Genomic DNA, 22,543 nt, shown 5'->3' with positions numbered 1-22,543 from the left:
CATTCCCCTTCCTGTAGCAAGGTCTCACTAGTGCTGCTGCTGTGAGTTGCTTGGAATCACACGTAGGCACGTTGGGCAGTGCTGGGGATCCAAGCTGGAACCTCATAGCATCATGCTCAAAAGGCTTTTGCCACTGATCTCTTCCAGACCCCCCTCCATAATAATCTCCTCTGAACTAATACATCTGCAATGGCTCCCATTTCCAAAGAAGGTCACATTTGGAAGTACTGAGCAATTTTGGATTTCAACATATGAATGTGTGGGGTGGCACGTTTCCATCATAACAGGCGTCAGAGAAATAGCTCTAAAAGACTGAGCACATTCTTTGCATGCTAGAGACCTGGGCTTAATCCTGGCATCACATGGTCCCCTGAACATGTGATAACCTGAGCACTCAGTACAGCTGGGAAGAGCACCACTAGCTGTGACGCAAAGACCAGAAAAAAAGGCAGGGAGCAGAGTGATGGTACAGTAGGTACACACTTTGCCTGTATGCTGTTGACCCAAGTTTGACCCTCTGCATCCCATCTTGTTCCCCAGCACCGCCAAGAGTGATTCCTGAGTGCAGAGCCAGGAGTAAGCCCCAAGCACTGTCAGGTGTGGCCCCCAAACAAAACAATTTCATCTTTTTTTCTGTTTGGCTCCAGTGTGGAAATGTTATGTTTTTGAAAAGGGCTGGTATGTTAATTTTCACTTTATTATATTGTTGCTTTGGAAATATTACCCACCTTTGGCTAAAAGCAGAGTCAGGATTACAAAAGCTTCATTTACATTTCAGAGAAGGAGTAGATGTGACCCCACCCTGGATTTACTTGTAACTACCTGCAAGACCCTCCCATTCCTGGGAGGGGTCTTGGGAAAGTTAGATAAGGCCTTTGACCGAAGGGATTAAGGACTTCGCTGGCATAGAGAGGTAACAGGAGACATGGCTGGAAAAGCTAAGGCGCTGGGCAAGCTAAGGATAGCATGTGTACATGGTTAAGATTGACCATACATGGGGCCGGGTAGGTGGCGCTGGAGGTAAGGTGTCTGCCTTGCAAGCGCTAGCCAAGGAAGGACCGCGGTTCGATCCCCCGGCGTCCCATATGGTCCCCCCAAGCCAGGGGCGATTTCTGAGCACATAGCCAGGAGTAACCCCTGAGCATCAAACGGGTGTGGCCCAAAAACCAAAAAAAAAAAAAAAAAAAAAAAAGATTGACCATACATATGGTGGATAGGGCATGAATAAAGCTGATACTTCCCTGAAGCCTGTCTGGGTGAGATTTCTGCCCACTGCTTTCCTGGACCCAGATACCCACCAGCTGAAGGGGTTTGCAAAGCCACTTGGCCTGGGATGGCAGAGAAAGGCACCTCCATTTGTCCACCACCATCCAAGTCCATCCTAAGGGCTGTATTTCTACAACCCAGTGGTACTCAGAGGTTACTCCTGGCTTTGCATTCAAAAATTGCTCCTGGCTGGGGCCAGAGAGATAGCATAGCAGTAGGGTGCTTGCCTTGCAAGCATTCGATCCAGGATGGATGATAGTTCGAATCCTGGTACCCATATAGTCCCTGTGTCTGCTAGGAGCTATTTCTGAGTGCAGAGCCAGGAGTAACCTCTGAGCACTGCTGGGTGTGACCCAAAAACAAACCAAAAGAAATCACTCGTGGCAAGCTGCGGGACCATATGGGGTGCCAGAACAAAACCCGGGTCTGTCCCGGTTGGCCACGTGCAAGGCAAACTCCCTACCACTGTGCTATCACTCTGGCACTCAATTTCATCCTTTAATAGTGTTTATATTTATCTATTCTACACCCAACAGGGTCACTGAGGCTCATGACAGCTGCACAGGGTGGAAGGCAAATCACCTTCATGTCACAGATGAAGAGAGTTCAGAAGAACCAGAAGCAGATGTTCTACCTCCAGAGTATAACTAGGTGAACTTTTCCCCGGAAGCACAAACAACTCGTGAAAAGAACATAGAGGAGGTGAACCTGGCCATAAATGGCATCCAATCCCTTTGGGGTGAGACCCTGGTTCTGTTCTGCAGTATGACCTCAGTGAAGGCATCTATCCCCCTTTGTAAATGGGGTCCCTACTGTACTATGGGTAAGAGCAGATGGCTACTGGCGCTGGAGGTGAGACCAGAGGAAGTGACAAGAATAGCTACACCCACAGCTGCTTCAGTCAAGCATGTTGAGTTCTGGTGGCTCTAAGAGGCTGCCTTGTAAGGACCAGCTGTCCCTTCTAAGTCCCTAGGGCCAGGAAGACATCTCCCTCTCAGTCCTATAGCCTAGAATTCCCTGGAGCTATCCTTTACCCCTGGGGACTGCACTCCCTTTTTACCTCCTCTGGGTGACTCACAGCTGAGGGGCCTCCATCACAGCTCCTGAGTTGGGAGAGGTCTAGGGGTTGGTGCTATAGGAGCTTGTATGTGTGTGTAAATGAAAATCAGTGCAAGGGGTTGAAGAGAACACAGTAGTAGGAAAGACACTTGCCTGGCAGCTCACCAACCTGTTTGACCCTAGCACTGTATATGATCCTGAGCACTGCTGGGTGCGACCCCCCTCAAAACTAATAAATAAAGGGCCAGAGATATAGTACAGCAGTAGGGCGTTTGCCTTGCAAGTGGCCTATCCAGGACCAACGGTGGTTCGAATCCCGGCATCCCATATGGTCCCACTTGCCTGCCAGGAGCGATTTCTGAGCAGAGAGCCAGGAATAACCCCTGAGCACTGCTGGTTGTGACCAAAAAACCCCCAAAAACCAAGCAAACAAGCTAAAATAACAACAACAAAAACTAACAAAGCCAAAATTTTATGTAATTGGGGCCAGAGAGATAGCATGGGGGTAAGGCGGTTGCCTTTCATGCAGGAGGTCATAGGTTCAAATCCCAATGTCCCATATGGTCCCCTGTGCCTGCCAGGAGCAATTTCTGAGCCTGTGTCTTGTTTTGGTTTGGGCACCATACTTTGCAAGTTTAGGGCTTACTCCTGGCTCTGTGGTCAGGGGCCACTCCTGGTGGTGCTTAAGGAACCATATGGGATGCCAGGGATCAAACCCAGGTCAGTTGTGTACAAGGCAACTGCCCTATCCACTGTGCTATCTCTCTGGTCACTGCCTTGGCATACATTCCTGAAAGTTTGCAGCCTTGAGGTCCCAGAGGGCTAAAGATCAAAGCAGGAGAGGCCTGAATCCCATAGTAAGACCTCATGAGGAGTTCGAGGTCATTGGAGTACAAGAGACAGCAGTGGGGTTGGGGCACAAGTCATGGGGTTAAGCTTAGGGGCCTAACTAAGGCCCTTCTGAAGGGTCCTCTGACACCACCTGCAACCTCTACTTGGAATCCCATGTTTAAAGTCAGCAGTTCTTGTTCCCAAGCAAGAGTTGGGTGAACTGAGGGGATTGGGTGGGCTGGGCTAAGAGTCAAAGGGTAGGGTTTTCTTAAACTTTAGCTTCACCTTTTTTTTTGTTTTGGGGCCACACTTGGCAGTGCTCAGAGGTTATTCCTGGCTCTGTGTTCAGGAATCACTCCTGGCAGGCTTGGGGGACCATATGGGATGCCCAGGATTGAACCCGGGTAGGCTGCATGCAAAGCAAATGTCCTACCCATTGTGCTATCACTCTGGCCCCATTCTTTTTTAAAATTATTGTTTGGGGTGGGTATTAAGCCATACCCAGGGGTACTCCTGGCTTGAGCACAGGAATCACTCATGGCAGGGTCAGGGGACATATGGGATGTCTGAGATTGAACTCAGGTTAGCCGTGTGCAAGACAAACACCCTCCCCATTGTTCTTTCGACCCGGCTCCTTTAGTTTTCCCTCAATCAGGGCTCAACTCTGGTCCCTAGTGGCCTCACTCTAGGCAAAAGGAGGGCCTCACCCTTGCCTTGGCTCTGTTCCAGGACTCTTACCCTGCTGCTATCTTGAAGGTTTGAGGCTGCAGACCAGAATCCAACCCGAGTGCAGAAACCCTCAGACCGCAGCCTCTGTGTCACTCACTGGGGCCACCATGTGGCCATGTCAGCAATACAGACCCTGGGACCCCACTGTGCAGATCACTGTCCTATCCAGGCCCAGTCCTCTCTCACTGAGACCCACCTGGAAGGCAGCAAATCACTGTCCAGAGCCTAGCCTAGAGCAACTACGGATATGAGCTCAAAGTAGTGAGGAAAACCCCTAAAACTCAGTGTGGTGCTGGGGAGGTAGCTCAAAGGACTAGAGCAAATGCTTCCATCTGGCTGTGCCCTCCCCCCCCCCCACCTCATATATCTGGGTGTAGCCCTGGAGACCCAAGCAAGGCTGGGGTGACACAGATATTCCCCAGCACCACAGGGCCTGAGCAGTGCCAGACTCTTGCATTGAACCACCATTTCAGGGAAAGTGAGAATTCCAAAAGGAACCCCTGGACTTCCTGAGCACCACTTTTGAACCCTGGACCCAAGAAACAACAAAACAATCTCAAAAAACATCAATTAAAAAACAAACAAACGGGGCCGGGCGGTGGCGCTGGAGGTAAGGTGCCTGCCTTGCCTGCGCTAGCCTAGGACGGACCGCGGTTCGATCCCCCGGCGTCCCATATGGTCCCCCAAGAAGCCAGGAGCAACTTCTGAGCGCATAGCCAGGAGTAACCCCTGAACGTCACAGGGTGTGACTCAAAAACCAAAAAAAAAAAAAAACAAACAAACAAGGGCTGAGCGGTGATGCAGCAGTAGGGTGTTTGCCTTGCAAGCGGCTGACCTAGGATGAACCACAGTTTTATCTCCCCACATCCCATATGGTCCCTCAAACCAGGAGTGATTTCTGAGCGCATTTCTGAGTAATCACTGAGCATCACAGGGTGTGGCCCCAAAACCAACCAAACAAACAAACAAACAAACAAACAAAAACCAGGGGTCGGAGCAATAGCACAGTGGTAAGGCATTTGCCTTGCAAGCGGCCAACACAGGACGGACCCCGGTTCGAATCCTGGCATCCCATATGGCCCCCTAAATCGGCCAGGAGCGATTTTTGAGCGCAGAGTTAGGAGCAATCCCTGAGCACCATCGGGTGTGACCCAAAAACCAAAACCAAACCAAAACAAAACCAAACCAAAAACCCACATCAATTTAAAGTGAAAAGGCAGAAAAACATAACATGCAAACATGTAGCATGTAAATTCCAGGTTTATCTCAAGATAAGCACCCTCCCTGATATCCTGAGAAAAATGGATGGGTTATTCATCAAAATGGGAGGGGACATTTATTTGTTTGTTTATTTGTTTTGGGGCCACACACACAGTGCTCAGGGCTTCTCCTGGTGGGGCCAGTTCATTCAATCTGGATTGAATCCAGATTAGCCATGTGTAATTGGTAAGACAAGTACTGTACCTGCTGTGCTAGCACTCTGGCCATAGAACAGAAGGTTGTTTTTTTTTAATTTATTTATTTTTGTTTTGGGGCCACAATCATCAGTGCTCAGGGGTTACTCCTGGCTCTGCAGTCAGAAATCACTCTTGGCAGCCTCAGGGGGTCATGTGGGATGCTGAGGTTTGGACCCATGCAGGGCTGCGTGCAGGGCCCTACCACTGTACTATCACTCTGACCATACAACAGAAAGTTTTAAAACATGACCAGAGTAGCATGTATTCAGTTCTGGGTCTGCAAAAATAAATTAATTAATTAATTAAATTAAAATGTAGGTGTGGGAAGGAAAAAAAAGAAAACTGCTAAAGGTGAAGAAGGACATTGTATAATGATAAGAGAGTATAAACTATCAGACAAGTATAAATAAAACTATCTGGAAAAAAACTGTATCTCATATTACATAAAAATCAGCTTAAGAGCCCGGAGAGATAGCACAGCGGCATTTGCCTTGCAAGCAGCCGATCCAGGACCAAAGGTGGTTGGTTCGAATCCCGGTGTCCCACATGGTCTCCCGTGCCCGCCAGGAGCTATTTCTGAGCAGACAGCCAGGAGTAACCCCTGAGCACCGCCGGGTGTGGCCCAAAAACCAAAAAAAAAAAAAAAATCAGCTTAAAAAGGTCCAAAGATGGGCTGGAGAGATAGTATGGAGGTAGGGCATTTGCCTTGCATGCAGAAGGACAGTGGTTCAAATCCCAGCATCCCATATGGTCCCCCAAGCCTGCTGGGATCGATTTCTGAGCGTAGAGCCAGGAGTAACCCCTGAGCTGGGTGTGACCAAAAAAACAAAACAAAATAAAAAGGTCCAAAGAGGCAGGAGCAATAATAGAACAGATGGGGGGGCGGGGCTTGGCTTGCAAGAGGCCAACCTGGATTTGATAACCAGCATCCCTGCACCCACCAGGAGTGATTCTGGAGCTCAGAGCCAGGAGTAACCCCTGAGCACTGCCACCAGGTATGGCCCCAAAACAAACAAAAACAAAGATATATATGCAAGAGTTAATAACATGCAACTCTTGAAAGAATACAAGGATAAGTTTTCCTAACCTAAACTTAGATTACTTAAATATGACACTAAAATATACAAGTAACTCTGGGGATGTGGCTCAGAGATAAAACATATGCCTTGCATGCTTAAGATTTGGGTTTTGGGGCTGAGCAATAGCACAGTGGTAGGGCATTTACCTTGCACCCTTGCACGTGTCTGACCTAGGACAGACTGGGTTCAATCCCCAGTATCTCATATGATCCCCTGAGCCTGCTAATAGTGATTTCTGAGTGTAAAGCCAGGAGAAACTCCTGAGTACTGCCAAGTGAGGCCCAATACCCTCCCCCAAAAGGATTTGAATTTAAATGAATAGGAAAGGGAGATAAGAGAGGAAGGAGGGAAGGGAAAAGGAAGGGAGACACAAATAAGAATGAAGAAAACATATAGATTGATCTTTAGTAAAATGTAAACCTTGGGGGCTAGAGTGAACACAGCAGGTAGGGCCTTGAATTTATATAACTATTTGTTTTCCTGAACTATGGCAGGAATAAGCCCTAAGAACTTTCAGATGTGTGGCTCAATAAAACAAAACAAAAAAATGTAAAATTATAAAGCACACTATAAAATCTTGGAAGATGAGACTGGACTGATATCACAGCATGAAGGAAGTTTTCCTTGTACATGATCAACCTAAATTCAATCCCTAGCACCCCATATGGTCTCCCTGAGCATCACCAGGTGTGACCCCCTCCAACCAAAATGAATATGCAAACAAACAAAAAACACGTGGACGTTAACTCATAGAATGGAAGAAAATGTTGACTAGTCTCATGCATGATATGTGACTGTGTCTAGAATACACAACTCACTTTTATTTATTTTTATTTATTTATTTATTTATTTATTTTGGTTTTTTGGGCCACACCCAGTAACGCTCAGGAGTTACTCCTGGCTATGCGCTCAGAAGTTGCTCCTGGCTTGGGGGACCATATGGGACACCGGGGGATCGAACCGTGGTCCGTCCAAGGCTAGCGCAGGCAAGGCAGGCACCTTACCTTTAGCGCCACCGCCCGGCCCCACACAACTCACTTTTAAAACGGGCAAGTTATTTGAACAGCCATTTCTCAAGAACTATTTAAATGACTAAGAATCACATGAGAAGATGTTCAGCAGTGTGAGTCATTGGGGCAGTGCAAATCAAAACCACAATGACGTACCAACGAACACACATGAGGATTGGCTGCAATTAGGGGAAAAATATAACAATAAGTTATATAGCTGCTAGGAATAGAAAATGGTGCAACCACTTTGGAAAACAATGAGACCGCTCCCCTAAAAAGTTAAAGATAGTAACCATACAATGTAGGAAGTTCACTTCCTATTATAGACCCAAGGAAGACATGAAAAGCACATAGCCACGCTGAACTTGGCATGGTATGCCCAGAGCAACCCCGTTTACAGTACCCAGAAAGTCAAAATGGCCCTAATGTCTGTGACAGAGGGGTGCGAGGACAAATAGAAACATTGTTGTGTACACATATTATGGAGTATTACTTGGCAATAAAACGGAGTGGTATACTGATATCCTGGTATAATAGGAAGGAAACCGGGAACCAGGTAGGAGGGAACAGAGACACAGACCTCCATATCATGTGATCGAGTTTGATGAAGCATCCAGACAGCACCTGGGTGGTGGGATGTAGATGAGAGATTGCCCAGGTCAGGGCTGGGGAAAGGTCTGTAGGGGAAAACAATGCTCAGAATGTCCTGGAAGGCGTGATGGTTGCACAATAACTCAAGGGATTAGTTATTTGACCTAGGTAGGTGACTTTGGGGGAAGTCAATTAAGAAAGTTAAAGAAACTACTGGGGGGGGGGGTGGCGGAGAGATAGCACAGTGGTAAGGTGTTTGCATTAGGCGCAGAAGGGTGGTTCGAATCCCGGCATCCCATATGGTCCCCCAAGCCTGTCAAGAGCAATTTCTGAGCATGGAACCAGGAGTAACCCCTGAGCACTGCCGGGTGTGACCCAAAAACCAAAAAAAAAAAAAAAAAAAAGAAAAGAAAAAAAAAGAAACCACTGGGCCTAAAAGGGAAGGAGAGAGAGAGAGAGAGACTAGGGACAAATGTGTATCTCATGGTGATTCAATTAAAATTTTATTTTATTTATTTTTTATTTATTATTTTGGTTTTTGGGCCACACCCAGTGACACTCAGGGGTTACTCCTGGCTCTGTGCTCAGAAATTGCCCCTGACAGGCTCAGGGAACCTGGGATATCGGGAATTGAACCCGTGTCCGTCCACCATTGGCCACAGGCAAGGCAAATGACCTACCATTGTGCTATCTCTGTGGTCCCATTTTTAATTTTTTTAAAAATTTTTTTAAAGAGCAAGATTCATTGTGGTGGGTAGGATGGGGTGGTCAGCAGAGACCAAGACCCTACGCCAAGGAGCTCAGGAGTACAGTGCACAACATTTGTCCAGGGGCTTGCGATTCCAGATATACTTGTCCCCATAGCAATCTGGGATGAGGCACTTCTCAGCCACCATGTCCTCAAATTTGTCTGCGTTAAACTTGGTAAAGCCCCACTTCTTGGAGATATGGATCTTCTGGCGACCAGGAAACTTGAACTTGGCCCAACAGAGCCTCAATCACATGCTCCTTGTTCTACTTGGGTATGATGACTTGTTCTATGTAGACTCTGGCTACACTGCCCTGGGCTTTCCGTAGGCTGCCCCCCCCCCCCCAATACCTGTTTAGAGCCTGAAATTGGGGCCAAAATGAGAGCTGATCGGAATATCTAAGGCAAGGAACATCCAAAGTCCCTTATTACAGCCCATAAGCCACAGGCTGCATATACTTTAGAGCAGGCTGCTTGCTATCTGTCTGCAACCATTGCACACCAGGTCCCAAAAGGCAGAGAGAATGGCTGGCTAAATTGGCTGCAAGCGTTTCCTTTTTAAAACATTCATCAAGAAAGTCTTTCAAAAAAGAAGCGAAATGAGAGTGTTGGGGTGCAGAATGGTTTGAATCAAGGGACTCTGGGCCCCTTGCTCCTCAAAAGTCCAGCTGAGCCACCCCATCTTCACAGGCCTTCTCTGGTTTGAGGTCTTTGTTCTGAGATCTCCCAAGAAAGATCATGGGACAAGGACCAATAAAACTTCCAAGACTTGGGGCCGAAGGGATGGTGCATACAGTAAGGCATCTATCTGCCTTGCCTGCGCTAGCCTAGGACGGACAGTGGTTTGATCACCTGGCGTCCCATATGGTCCCCCAAGCCAGGAGCAATTTCTGAGTGCATAGCCAGGAGTAACCCCTGATCATCACCGGGTGTTTCCCCCCAAAAAAGATCTCCAAAAAACAAACAAACAAAACTTCCAAGACTTGGAACCCCCCACATCTCTACCCTTGTATTTTGCCACAGGAAGGGGTCATGAGAAGAGAGGGCAAGAGTGAGCTATCTTTAGAAGCTGAGCAGCCCTGCTGACACACCAGGCTTAGAGCAGGGAGAGAGCTAGTAGACAAAAGCACTGACCCTCTGAGTCCAGTGCAGGGAGAGAGTCAGATGGAGAGGGGAGCCTGTGGGACTGGGACGGGGGGGGGGGGGGGGCATGGAGGGAGAAACAGCCACTGCAAGGATAGAGGCATTATTGGGCATTGCCATGTCAATTGTGCTCCAGTGAGTGACCTTGGCCAAGTGGCTGGTGGACCATAAGCACTGTCTGGGGCCTCCAAAGCTCCTGGCTGCCCTAACTCTGAAGACTGATGCTGAGAAACCAGCACAGAAAGCACCAGAGCTGCCAGGCCAGACTGTGCCCTGCACAACCCAAAGGCATCTCACCCAATAACAGATCCCAGCCCCTGCAATGCAAAATGGTCCTCAAGAAGCTGTACTTTTCACTAATTTGTGCAAAATTGTCTTGTAGTCACTTAGGCACTGTTCTGAATAGGGGAGAACATACAGGCTGTGCAAGCAGCAGGCCATGGTTTTGATCTACAGCACCTCAGGGTCCCCTAAACCCACTAGGAGTGACCCATAAGCACCAAATCAGTAGAGGCCCCTGAACTGTACTGGGTATGGCCCCCAAATGAAAAAAGTAAAACAATGGGGCCAGAGTGGTGGCACAAGCGAGAAGGCATCTGCCCTGCTTGTGCTAGTCTAGGACAGATTGCAGTTCGTTCCCCAGGCATCCCATATGGTCCCCCAAGCCAGGAGCAATTTCTGAGCACATAACCAGGAGTAACCCCTGAGCATCACTGGGTGTGGCCCAAAAACAAAAGCAAAAACAAAAAAAAAAGTAAAATAAGAGCAATAGCATAAAAAAAATAAAAAGAGCAATAGCACAGCAGGTAGGGCATGGTCCTCTGAGCCTCCCAGAAGTGATTTCTGAGCACAGAGTCAGGAGTAACCCCTAAGCACTTCTGAGCTCTCAAAGAACCTGTTCTTCACCTGGCCCAAAAACCAAAAAAGAAAAAAGGGAAAAAAGAAAAATGTAGGATAAGTAAAGAACCACTGTCCTGTGTTGGAGCTGTGACTATTTCTAGTGAAGTGGAAGTGGTCAATTCAGAGCTGGTTGATTTGTTATTTGGTGGGGGTTATGTTGAAGTTTGGGCTACATCCAGCAGTGCTCAGGGATTATTCCTTGCTCTGCTCTCAGAAACCACTCCTGTTGGGCTCTGGGAAACCATATGTGCAAGGCAAATGCTCCTTCTGCTATACTATTACTCAGCCTGAATAGAGGTGTCATTTGCTTGATAGTGCAGGCAGGGGCCTGTGTTGCAAGCAACACAAGTGCAGAGTCAGCTCCACCATGGTAGAAAGTTTCAGAAGGAAGTACTGAGTAAGCAGCTGTGCTGTCCAGAAGGGCCAGACAAGCTTTGGGTAAGTTTCCAGCATCCTGGGGAAAGGAAGAATGGAGGATGTGGGATCATCTGCAAGCAGGAAGCTACAAATCTCCCTTCATTCTTGTCCCTTCTTTATGACTCCAAGCTCCAAGGGGGCCCCAGAGGTCAATCTTTGAGAAAAGAATGTAAGAAGTGACTGGGGAGATAGTACAGTGCTTGCCCTAGTACAGTGTTTGCCCTAGCATCCTATATCGCCCCCTAATTATGGAGTGATTCCTGAGTACAAGCCATAGTAAACCCTGAGCATTGTCGAGTTGGCCTAAAATACAATGAACAACAACAACAATAACAATAAAGCACAACAACAAAAAAATAAAAGAGACAGGGACAGAGCTCAACAGGTTGAACAAGAACTTGCTGTGGACACAGGAAGCCCAGATGCCCTGACACTTCATGGCTCTCTGAGTTCACAAGGAGTACCACAGGGTATTGTAAAATAAAAATAAAAATATATTTATTTTTGGGCCGGAGCGGTGGTGCAAATGATAGGGCATCTGCCTTGCACGCGCTAACCTAGGATGGACTGCAGTTTGATCCCCCCGGAGTCCCATATGGTCTCCCAAGCCAGGAGCGATTTCTGAGAGCATAGCCAGGAGAAACCCCTGAGCATCACCAAGTGTGGCCAAAAAAACCCAATATTTAGTTATTTATTTGGTTTGTTTTTGGGTCACACCCGGTGATGCTCAGGGGTCACTCCTGGCTGTCTACTCAGAAATAGCTCATGGCAGGCAAGGGGGACCATATGGGACACCGGGATTTGAACCAACCACCTTTGGTCCTGGATCAGCTGCTTGCAAGGCAAATGCCGCTGTGCTATCTCTCCGGGCCCTATTTATTTATTTATTTATTTATTTATTTATTTATTTATTTATAAATCAGAATGAAATCTTTATTTATGTAGTTGACCCTGTTTTGTTTGTTTTTTGGTTTTTGGGTCACACCCGGCAGTGCTCAGAGGTTACTCCTGGGTCTATGCTCAGAAATTGCCCCTGGCAGGCACAGGGGACCATATGGGATGCCGGGATTTGAACCACCGTCCTTCTGCATGAAAGGCAAACACCTTACCTCCATGCTATCTCTCTGGCCCCTATTTATTTATTTTTTGAGACCGCCCCAGATGCCATGTTTCTAACTCCTCAGGTGGACAGGTCTGATGAAGCAGGGTAGAGGTGGAGAAATAATACACAAACCAGTGAGTTAAAAGTTTCATTGGAAAAAAAAAAGTTTCATTGGAGTTAGTCTGCTTTTTGCCATGTAGCCTCTCTCTCTCTGCCATGTGCAGCCTATGTCCTGTGCTCCTTTTATTATCTAGAACTCCACCCACCAAGGTGGGGAAGACCCTGTAAACCAGGTAAGCTTTTGCATACCAAAAGAAGAGGTTAGGGACTGGAGTGATAGCACAGAGGGAGGGCATTTGGCTTGCACTTAGCTGACCCAGGACAATTCGATCCTCCACATCCCATAAGGTACCCTGATCCAGCCAGGATTGATTTCTGAGTGCAAAGCCAGGAGTAACCCTTAAGGGTCGCTGGGGTAAAAAAAATAAAAACACCAAAAACAAACAAACAAACAACAAACCAAAAAAGACAAAAACAAAAACAAAAACAAAAAAAAACAAAAGAAGAGGTTAGGGGAAAAGGAAGTTGGACGAAGGGTTCACTTTACAGGTTCGGCCCCTAGACTCCTCTGGAAACAAAAGGTAAGCAAAGAGATTTGAAAACCCTACCAGGCAGACTGGCAAACACGTTGCTGCTTAGGTGGTTTCTGAAAACCTCAGTCCTCACTTTGACTCCCCCAGGTCTTTTTTTTTTTTTTTTTTTTGGTTTTTGGTTTTTGGTTTTTGGACCACACCTGGCAGTAATCAGTGGTTACTCCTGGCTATCTGCTCAGAAATAGCTCCTGGCAGGCATGGGGGACCATATGGGACGCTGGTATTCCAACCAACCACCTTAGGTCCTGGGTTGGCTGCTTGCAAGGCAAACACCGCTGTGCTATCTTGCCGGCCCCTTTTTTTTGTTTGTTTTTTTGGGTCACACCTGGCAGCACTCAGGGGTTACTTCTGGCTCTATGCTCAGAAATCGCCCCTGGCAGGCACAGGGGACCATATGGGATGCCGGGATTTGAACCACCGTCCTTCTGCATGAAAGGCAAACGCCTTACCTCCATGCTATCTCTCTCGGTCTTTCCCTCAGGTCTTGACTCTGCCATGGGGGCCTCAGAGATATAATCTCTTTGCAATGGTTTCTCTGTGCCAAAAGGAAAGATTTAAAAAAATGCACACTCTGAACCTATTGTGGGCTCCATTTTTAAAGGCAACTGTTCTGCAAGCATTACACCCTAAATTCGATCTCCAGTGCTACCCATGTGCACCGAGCGTGGTCTTGGCAACCCTGCCATCTGGATTCTAGGCTGTGCAGCAGCATGTGATCTCCAGCACACAGCCAGGTGTGAGCAAGCATCGCTACCTGACTAAAGGTATGCAAGCTTTGTGGTCAGCAGCATGGGCCTGGGCATTGGGTCAACAACAGCAACAAAGAGAAGGGGGTGTGTGTGCCTGTGTAGACACGTGCTCTCTGATATCTCAGCAAGTGCCTTTTGACAGGCAGTGTTCTATCCAGCTGTATTGATCCATAGACAACAGTGGGAACAGGGGAACTGTCCCCCGATGCTAGGGAAGGCACCACTGCTTGGTTTGAATCCCTGAGCAGAGCAGGGCAGACCCTTGTGGGCATTTTCAGGGTGAGGAAGAAGACACCTTGGCCCTCAGTCTGGAGGGCAGCCGGGGAAAGGGTGTGTGGAATGTGACCCCCAGAGCTCTCAAAGAACCTGTTCTTCACCTGGCAGCAGCTCATCTGCTGGGAGTTCTGAGGGGCAATGAGGTGGGTACAGGTGGGGACCACTGGAAAGGCATTGGCAAGGGGCAGCTCTGAGTTTCTGCACCCAACCATGAGCGTGCACCTGTAGGCAGGTTGTGTGAGCAGGAGCAGTGAGTAGGTGAGGTCACACCTACAGAAACCTCAGTCACATGGGGGCAAGGAAAGGCCTGAACCCAGTCCAGGGGTGTCCTCTGCCTTTAAGCCTTTATGGTATCCTGTCCTTTGATTATGTTGCTGCCACTTGAAAAAGAGCAAAGGAAGGGTGAAAGATTAATCATTTACGAATTCTTTCTCTCTCTCTCTCTCTGTTCCCACAGTGGCCTGTTGTTTTTTGCCATTCAATTCAAAGACAGAGCAGCTGTGACTCAGAAGGCATGTAGGAGGGGCCAGGGAGATAACTCAGCTGGCTGTGCACATGGGAGCCCAGGGCTGGATTCCCACCACACCATGGTCCTCTGAGCACTGTCAGGAACAATCTCCAAATGTTGGGCCAAGAGAAGCAGTGTTGGAAGGAAGGAAGGAAGGAAGGAAGGAAGGAAGGAAGGAAGGAAGGAAGGAAGGAAGGAAGGAAGGAAGGAAGGAAGGAAGGAAGGAAGGAAGGAAGGAAGGAAGGAAGGAAGGAAGGAAGGAAGGAAGGAAGGAAGGAAGAGAGTGAGGGAGTGAGGAAAAGAGAAAGGGAGGGAGGAAGGAAGGGAGGAAGAAGGAAGGGAAGAAGGAAGGAAGGAGAGGGAAGGAGGAAAGAAGGAAGGAGAAAAGGAGAAAAGAAGGAAGGAGGAAAGGAAGTAAGGAGGGAAGGAAGGAGAAAAGAAGAAAGTAAGAAAAGAAGGAAAGAAAGAGGGAAGGATGGGGCCAGAGAGATAGCATGGAGGTAGAGCATTTGTCTTTCATGCAGGACAGGTTCGAATCCCGGCATCCCATATGGTCCCCCGAGCCTGCCAGGAGCAATTTCTGAATGTAGAGCTAGGAGTAACCCCTGAGCACTGCTGGATGTGACCCGAAAACCAAAAACAAAAACAAAAAAAAGGAAAGGAAAGAGGAAGGAAGGAAGGAGGGAGGGAGGAAAAAAGGAAGAAGGAAGGGAGAAAGGAAGATGGGAGGGAGGAAAAAAAAAGGAAGGCAGAAGGGAGGGAGTGAAGAAAGAAGGAAGAAAGGGGAGGGAGGGAGGAAGAAAGAAGAGAATGAGGGAGGGAGGGGAAAGAGGAGAGAAAAGCAGGGAAGGAGAGAAGAGGGGATGGAGGGGAGTCTGACTAGGATGACTGTTCTATGTACACTGTACCACATGCTGAATACCTCTTTATCGCATCTGCTCTTGCAACCCTTATTCCAGCTCTAGGAAGGCTGCAGCCAGCTCTGCACACAGATGTCCTGTGGAATCTGTAAATCCAGCCTCAAGCCTCCCTTCTTACTTTGAGGTTTCTCTGACACACAGGACCATCCGCCATCCATTATTGGGTGTAGCTAATACCCTGTGGGGAACTTTTAAGAAGCGGGCATGGATGCCAAAGGATTAGTGTATTCACTTTCCACCAGAAGTGTTTCCAGTTCTGGGGATTGCTTTACTAGGCACAGATGGTCCTGCAGGACTGAGAGTATAGGCTAGCTCCTCTCAAAAAAAAAAAACAAAAAAAAAACAAAAAAAAAACTTGTTTTCATGTTTGGTACGTGGGATACATAGGAAATCTCAGGAGATACTCCTGGACCAGCTGAAGGGAGCCATGAGGGATGAAGGATGGAACCAGAGCTCCTGCATGTGAAGCCTGTCCAGTCCACAGCATCCCTCCCAGCCTGTGAAAACAATATATGTTGACCATCTGCTCTATCCCACTGCTCTCCCTGACATCATTCCTGCTCATTCCTGCTCCCAGAATCCAGTTCCCAAATAAATGTGCAGTTAGCCATTCCAAAAGACTGGCCTTTGATAGTTATTGACTTAAAAACTGTTTTTATAATATTTCCATTCACTCAAAAGACACTTTTGCTTTTTGCACTTTGCTTTTTCAGTTCCTTCTCTCAGCAATAGAGCCTCATGCAACTGTTTCAATGGATTGTTTTGCCTCGAGGCATGGCAAACTCACCCACCATGTGCCAATATTTTCTTGATGTGGTTTTACATTTTGCTCATGCTAAGTTTCACCATGTTTACATTATACATTACATGGATAATGTCATTGTAATACTTAGCCTGCTTTACTAACAGAATTACAATGTTTGTATGAATATGCTATCACTTGTCTTCAGGCTGCTGGTTTAAAATAGCCATGGAGATAGCTCAACAGTAGGGAGTTTGCCCTACATGCAGCTGACCCCGGACAGACCCAGGTCTGATTCCTAGCATCCCATATGGCCCACAGAACTTGCCAGGAACAATTTCTGAATGCAGAGGTATGCAGAGCCAGGAGTAACCCCTACTGCCGCTGAGTGTGGCCCCCCAAAAATAGTCATAGAAAAAAATCAGACTTTTCCTCCATTTTAATACTTGGATTTTATATTGGAACAACTTCAGTGCATTCCCAAATGATCTCTGTTTATCAGAAAAATCTAAGGACTCTTATGATTTAAAAACTGTTAGGTGGGGGTCTGAGTGAATAGCACAATGGTAGGACATTTGCCTTGCATGCTGTCAACCTGGGACAGACCTGGCTTCGATTCCAGGCATCCTATATGGTCCCCTGAGCCTGCCAGAAGTGATTTTTGAAAGCAGAGCCAGGAGTAACATCTAAGTGCTGCCAAAAACAAAACAAAACAAAACCCAAAAACTTAGGTGACATATATTGGATCCTTTCCTCCCTTGGGACCCCAAACTCTGAACTCAGCAACCTAATCAGTTCACTAGAGGGAGATCAAGACATGGGCCGGAGAGGTAGCATAGAGGTAAGGTGTTTGCCTTTCATGCACAAAGTCGGTGGTTCGAATCCCAGCATCCCATATGGTTCCCCGGAGCCTGCCAGGAGCGATTTCTGAGCATAGAGCCAGGAGCTGGGTGTGACCCAAAAACAAAAAACAAAACAAAACAAAAAAGACTTAATAGCACCAGGTGTTTAACTCAAAAGGTCAAAAATGTATTTGATTTCTTCATAGACCAGCTCTAAAAGTCACATCTAGAGAGAAGGTGTGGCTTTTAATTCTCTCATGTAGTTGGGACCAACCCCTGATGTTTACAGACTAATGAATTATGGCAAATAGATATTATATATGCCAACTTCTTTCCAAAGAAACCCTATTTCCATGTGGCTGTAGATACATATTATCATTTTATCTAGGCAACACCTATGACTTCTGAAAAAGCTAAAGCTGTTTGCACCTTCATGCTACAATGATTTTTAGTCATAGCCGTTCCCCAATTCATAAAGATGGATAATGGCTCTGCATATACCAGTTAAACTTTTCACTCATTTAGCAAAGAATGGCAAATCAAACATATCACTGGCTGCCCTAGTTTTGCCCTAGTTTTGCATTACAGTGCTATATTTTATTAGACTCCTAACCAGTGGTCCTCAAGCTACGGCCCACGGGCTACATATTGTGTTTGTTCTCTTTTTGTTTCTTCACTTCAAAATAAGATATATGCAGTGTGCATAGGAATTTGTTCATAGTTTTTGTTTTTACGATAGTCCGGCCCTTCAATGGTCTGAAGGACAGTGAACTGGCCCCCTGTTTAAAAAGTTTGAGGACCACTGCCACAGTGCTCATTTTATAGTGTCTTAAAATTATTCATTTTCGGGGCCGGGCGGTGGCGCTAAAGGTAAGGTGCCTGCCTTGCCTGCGCTAACCTTGGACAGACCGCGGTTCGATCCCCCGGTGTCCCATATGGTCCCCCAAGCCAGGAGCAACTTCTGAGCACATAGCCAGGAGTAACCCCTGAGCGTTACTGGGTGTGGCCCAAAAACCAAAAAAAAAAAAAATTATTCATTTTCTATTTGATTATGCCTGCTTATATGATCTAATGTTTCTCTCTTATATCATATAAAATTTCTTATCTTTGAATAAGGCATCTGCATGCCATAGACTCTTGCCCAATCATTGAGTATGTTTTTGCAATTATTTTCTTTATTTTTTTTACATTAGCAATTATTTTCAATTCAAACTAATTTTCTACTATATCATAATGCCTTTGTTCTCAGTCTGCCTTCAGGAAAGACCTGTAATATGATACTTCATGATGTAGACTCCTTTTCACAGTGCTCATTACCATATTACTCAGTATTCTAGACTTGAAAATTGTGACTCTCTCTCTCTCTCTCTCTCTCTCTCTCTTCTCTCTCTCTCTCTCTCTCTCTCTCTCATGGCACCTCTATGTCTGTTTAATGCCCATCTATACTGTACACATAATTTCTGTGTATGTTGTATATAGACCTCCTTTATCCTCCTCTTCTACTTACCAATTTATAGATCCTTTTCTGTCTTTTTTTCTCACTCTCTCACCCCTGATTTGTTATTTTCTCCCTAATTAACCCATTTTATCCTCAGTTCTTAATTCCTCAGGAATAGGAACATTCTCCCCACCCCCAGCCTGCATCCTGCCTCATCCCTGGGAATAAGATATTGCCACCCCTGTTGCTGATTTGCTTTCAGCACCCCCCTTTTCTCCCACCTCCCTTAACTGTGAACTGTTGAATCTAAAGTGATAGCACAGTGATAGGGTGTTTGCCTTGCACGTGGCAGACCCAGGTTCGATTCCTGGCATCCCATATGGTCCCCTGAGTCTGCCAGGAGCAATTTCTGAGCACGGAGCCAGGAGTAACCCTTTAGTGCCACTGGGTATGGCCCCCCAAAAAACAAAACAAAACAAAAAAGTGAACTGTTGCCCATTATTGGTTTTGGCTTTTGAGAGACCCTCTGGCTCTAGAACATTTCCTGATCTGTGACTGCTGTGAGGTGTTTGTTCAGTCTCCACAAGACTATGTTGCTGGCTGAAGTTGTGATCCAGAATTTGTGTATTTCTTTAGGTGTATTTCCTGAATATGTATAATTTCTTTTTGGGTTTTGGGCTACACCCGGCGGTGCTCAGGGGTTACTCCTGGCTATCTGCTCAGAAATAGCTCCTGGCAGGCACGGGGGACCATATGGGACACCGGGATTCGAACCAACCACCTTAGGTCCTGGATTGGCTTCTTGCAAGGCAAACCCCGCTGCGCTATCTCTCTGACCCCAGTTTCTTATTGTGAATTTTCTTATGTAAATATAGTTTCCCCCCTCATCCTCTTTGGGTTTGTTTAGTAGGAAATTCTAGTAGATATAGTAACTTTTGAGTTTTTTTTTTGTTTGTTTTTTTTGGTTTTTTTTGGGCCACACCCGTTTGACGCTCAGGGGTTGCTCCTGGCTATGTGCTCAGAAATCGCCCCTGGCTTGGGGGGGACCATATGGGACGCCGGGGGATCGAACCGCGGTCCTTCCTTGGCTAGCGCTTGCAAGGCAGACACCTTACCTCCAGCGCCACCTACCCGGCCCCGAGTTTTTTTTTTTTTTTTTTTTTTGGTTTTTGGGCCACACCCGTTTGACGCTCAGGGGTTACTCCTGGCTATGTGCTCAGAAATCGCCCCTGGCTTGGGTGGACCATATGGGACGCCGGGGGATCGAACCGAGGTCCTTCCTTGGCTAGCGCTTGCAAGGCAGACACCTTACCTCCAGCGCCACCTACCCGGCCCCCCGAGTTTTTTTTTTAATAATATAATTTTTATTTTTATCATAGTGGTTTACATGTTGACAATAATATTTTAGTTAAATATTTACATAACATCAGGGGGGATTCCCATGAGTTTTATGTTTTTTATAGAACTAGGTTGTAGGGATTATTAGTTAGTATTTCTCCCATATGCAGCAGGACTATCATGTGGCATTATTCCTTTTTGCATAGGTACATTAAAATGGGGGAAATAGGGGCTGGCGAGGTGGCGCTAGAAGTAAGGTGTCTGCCTGGCAAGTGCTAGCCAAGGAAGGACCGCAGTTCGATCCCCCAGCATCCCATATAGCCCCCCCAAGCCAGTGGCGATTTCTGAGCACTTAGCTAGGAGTAACTCCTGAGCATCAAATGAGTGTGGCCAAAAAATGGGGGAAATATTACATGTGGAAACAAGTTCTTGTCAATAGGGATAGGAACACATAAATTTTATATTGCAGTGGGGATTTATTTATTTTTATTTTATTTTGGGGGGGGGCATACCCATTTGATGCTCAGGGGTTACTCCTGGCTAAGTGCTCAGAAATCGCCCCTGGCTTGGGGGGACCATATGGGACGCCAGGGGATCGAACCGCAGTCCTTTCTTGGCTAGCACTTGCAAGGCAGACACCTTACCTCTAGCGCCACCGCACTGGCCTCTGCAGTAGGAATTTATATCCTGAATATTTGTCATAGTGACTTGGCTTAGGCTTTAGAAGATTGGACATCGAGGGGCCGGAGAGATTGCACAGTGGTGTTTGCCTTACAAGCAGCCGATCTGTAGGAAGCCCCTTAAGAACAGGCAGAAAATGCAGGGCTGAAATGCAGGGCCTTGTGACAGGCACAGAATTTTGCTAAAAGCAGGCAGCTTTGAGAATAAATGTAAACTTTTAAGATTTAAGGCTTGTAAGGTACAGAGAGCTTGTAAGAGCACACATAGCAGAGAGCTATGCTAAAAGCCTTAAGGAATAAATAAACATTTAAGATTTAAGGTTTATACAGAAACAAAGAAAGCACAGAATTTTGGTCCTGGGAAACTGAGTCTAAAATTATGAGTTTCTGTCATCTGTACATTCCGACCTGCCTGAGATGGGTTCCATTATCAGTACATCCCCGACCTGATGGAGACAGGTCCCATTAGCTGTACATTCCATCCTAATTGCTGATGGGTCCTGTTATCTGGACAATATGGTCTGTTCTATGTACATTTCCTATTGGCATATTTACGAGCAGAACTGTGCCCACACAAAAATGTATATAAACCAGGCCTTGAGTTTCAATAAATGGAATTGGATTTGGATCCGAAATCCTTTCCCACTTTTGTCTGTCTCTGTGTCTGTCTTTGTCTGTCTGTCATGTCTGTCTCTGTGTCTTTGTGTTTGCATCTCCCTCCAAGAAAAATTAATCACATCTTAATTGGTGTGTCCCTACAGGAAGGGCACCCACACCGATCCAGGACCTAAGATGGTTGGTTCGAATCCCGGCATCCCATATGGTTCCCTGTGCCTGCCAGGAGCTATTTCTCAGCAGATAGCCAGGAGTAACCCCTGATAGGTGTTGCTAAGGCTGAACCCCAGCCAGCTATATGTAAAACAAGTGCTTTAAGCTCGAACTATCTATCTCTCTAATCCCTCTACCCTAATTTCTTTTGTTGTTTTTTTTTTTTGTTTTGTTTTTTGGGTCACACCCGGAAACGCTCAGAGGTTACTCCTGGCTCTGTCCTCAGAAATCACTCCTGGCAGGCTCGGGGGACCATCTGGGATGCTGGGATTCAAACCACCGTCCTTCTGCATACAAGGCAAACACCTTACCTCCATGCTATCTCTCCGGCCCCCTAATTTCTTTTCTTTTCTTTTCTTTTTTTTTTTTTTTGGTTTTTGGGTCACACCCAGCATTGCTCAGGGGTTACTCCTGGCTGCATTGCTCAGGGGTTACTCCTGGCTGTCTGTTCAGAAATAGCTCCTGGCAGGCACGGGGGACCATATGGGACACCGGAATTCGAACCAACCACCTTTGGTCCTGGATCAGCCGTTTGCAAGGCAAATGTCGCTGTGCTATCTTTCCGGGCCCTAATTTCTTTTCTCTTTCTTTCTTTCTTTCTTTCTTTCTTTCTTTCTTTCTTTCTTTCTTTCTTTCTTTCTTTCTTTCTTTCTTTCTTTCTTTCTTTCTTTCTTACTTCCTTCCTTCCTTCCTTCTTCCTTCCTTTCCTTTCCTTTCCTTCCTTCTTCCTTCCTCCTTCTTTCCTTTCCTTTCCTTTCTTTCCTTTCCTTTCTTTCCTTTCTTTCTTTCTTTCTTTCTTTCTTTCTTTCTTTCTTTCTTTCTTTCTTTCTTTCTTTCTTTCTTTCTTTCCTTCCTTCTTTCCTTTCTTTCTTTCTTTCCTTTCTTTCTTTCTTTCTTTCTTTCTTTCTTTCTTTCTTTCTTTCTTTCTTTCTTTCTTTCTTTCTTTCTTTCTTTCTTTCTTTCTTTCTTTCTTTCTTTCTTTCTTTCTTTCCTATCTTTCCGGGCCCTAATTTCTTTTCTCTTTCTTTCTTTCTTTCTTTCTTTCTTTCTTTCTTTCTTTCTTTCTTTCTTTCTTTCTTTCTTTCTTTCTTTCTTTCTTTCTTTCTTTCTTTCTTTCTTTCTTTCTTTCTTTCTTTCTTTCTTTCTTTTTTTTTTGTTCATTTGTTTTGCTTTTGAGCCACACCCAGTGATGCTTGGGAATTACTCCTGGCTCTGCACTCCTGGCAGTGCTCTGGAG

The 22,543-nt window shown here is 46.3% G+C and overlaps 1 non-coding gene across 1 annotated transcript; it reads right to left on the bottom strand.

Moving 5' to 3' along the window:
* Nucleotides 1–9,177: 9,177 nt before the first annotated feature.
* Nucleotides 9,178–9,317, bottom strand: LOC126030395 (small nucleolar RNA SNORA70). The gene has a single exon (XR_007503116.1). It is a non-coding gene; the product is annotated as a small nucleolar RNA SNORA70 (small nucleolar RNA).
* Between the last annotated feature and the right edge of the window lie 13,226 nt (nucleotides 9,318–22,543).

This window comes from Suncus etruscus, chromosome 1, assembly GCF_024139225.1.
Source record: "Suncus etruscus isolate mSunEtr1 chromosome 1, mSunEtr1.pri.cur, whole genome shotgun sequence".
Classification (NCBI taxonomy): domain Eukaryota; kingdom Metazoa; phylum Chordata; class Mammalia; order Eulipotyphla; family Soricidae; genus Suncus; species Suncus etruscus.
Note: the sequence above shows the minus strand (reverse complement) of the source record. Positions and strands in the feature narration are given on the sequence as shown.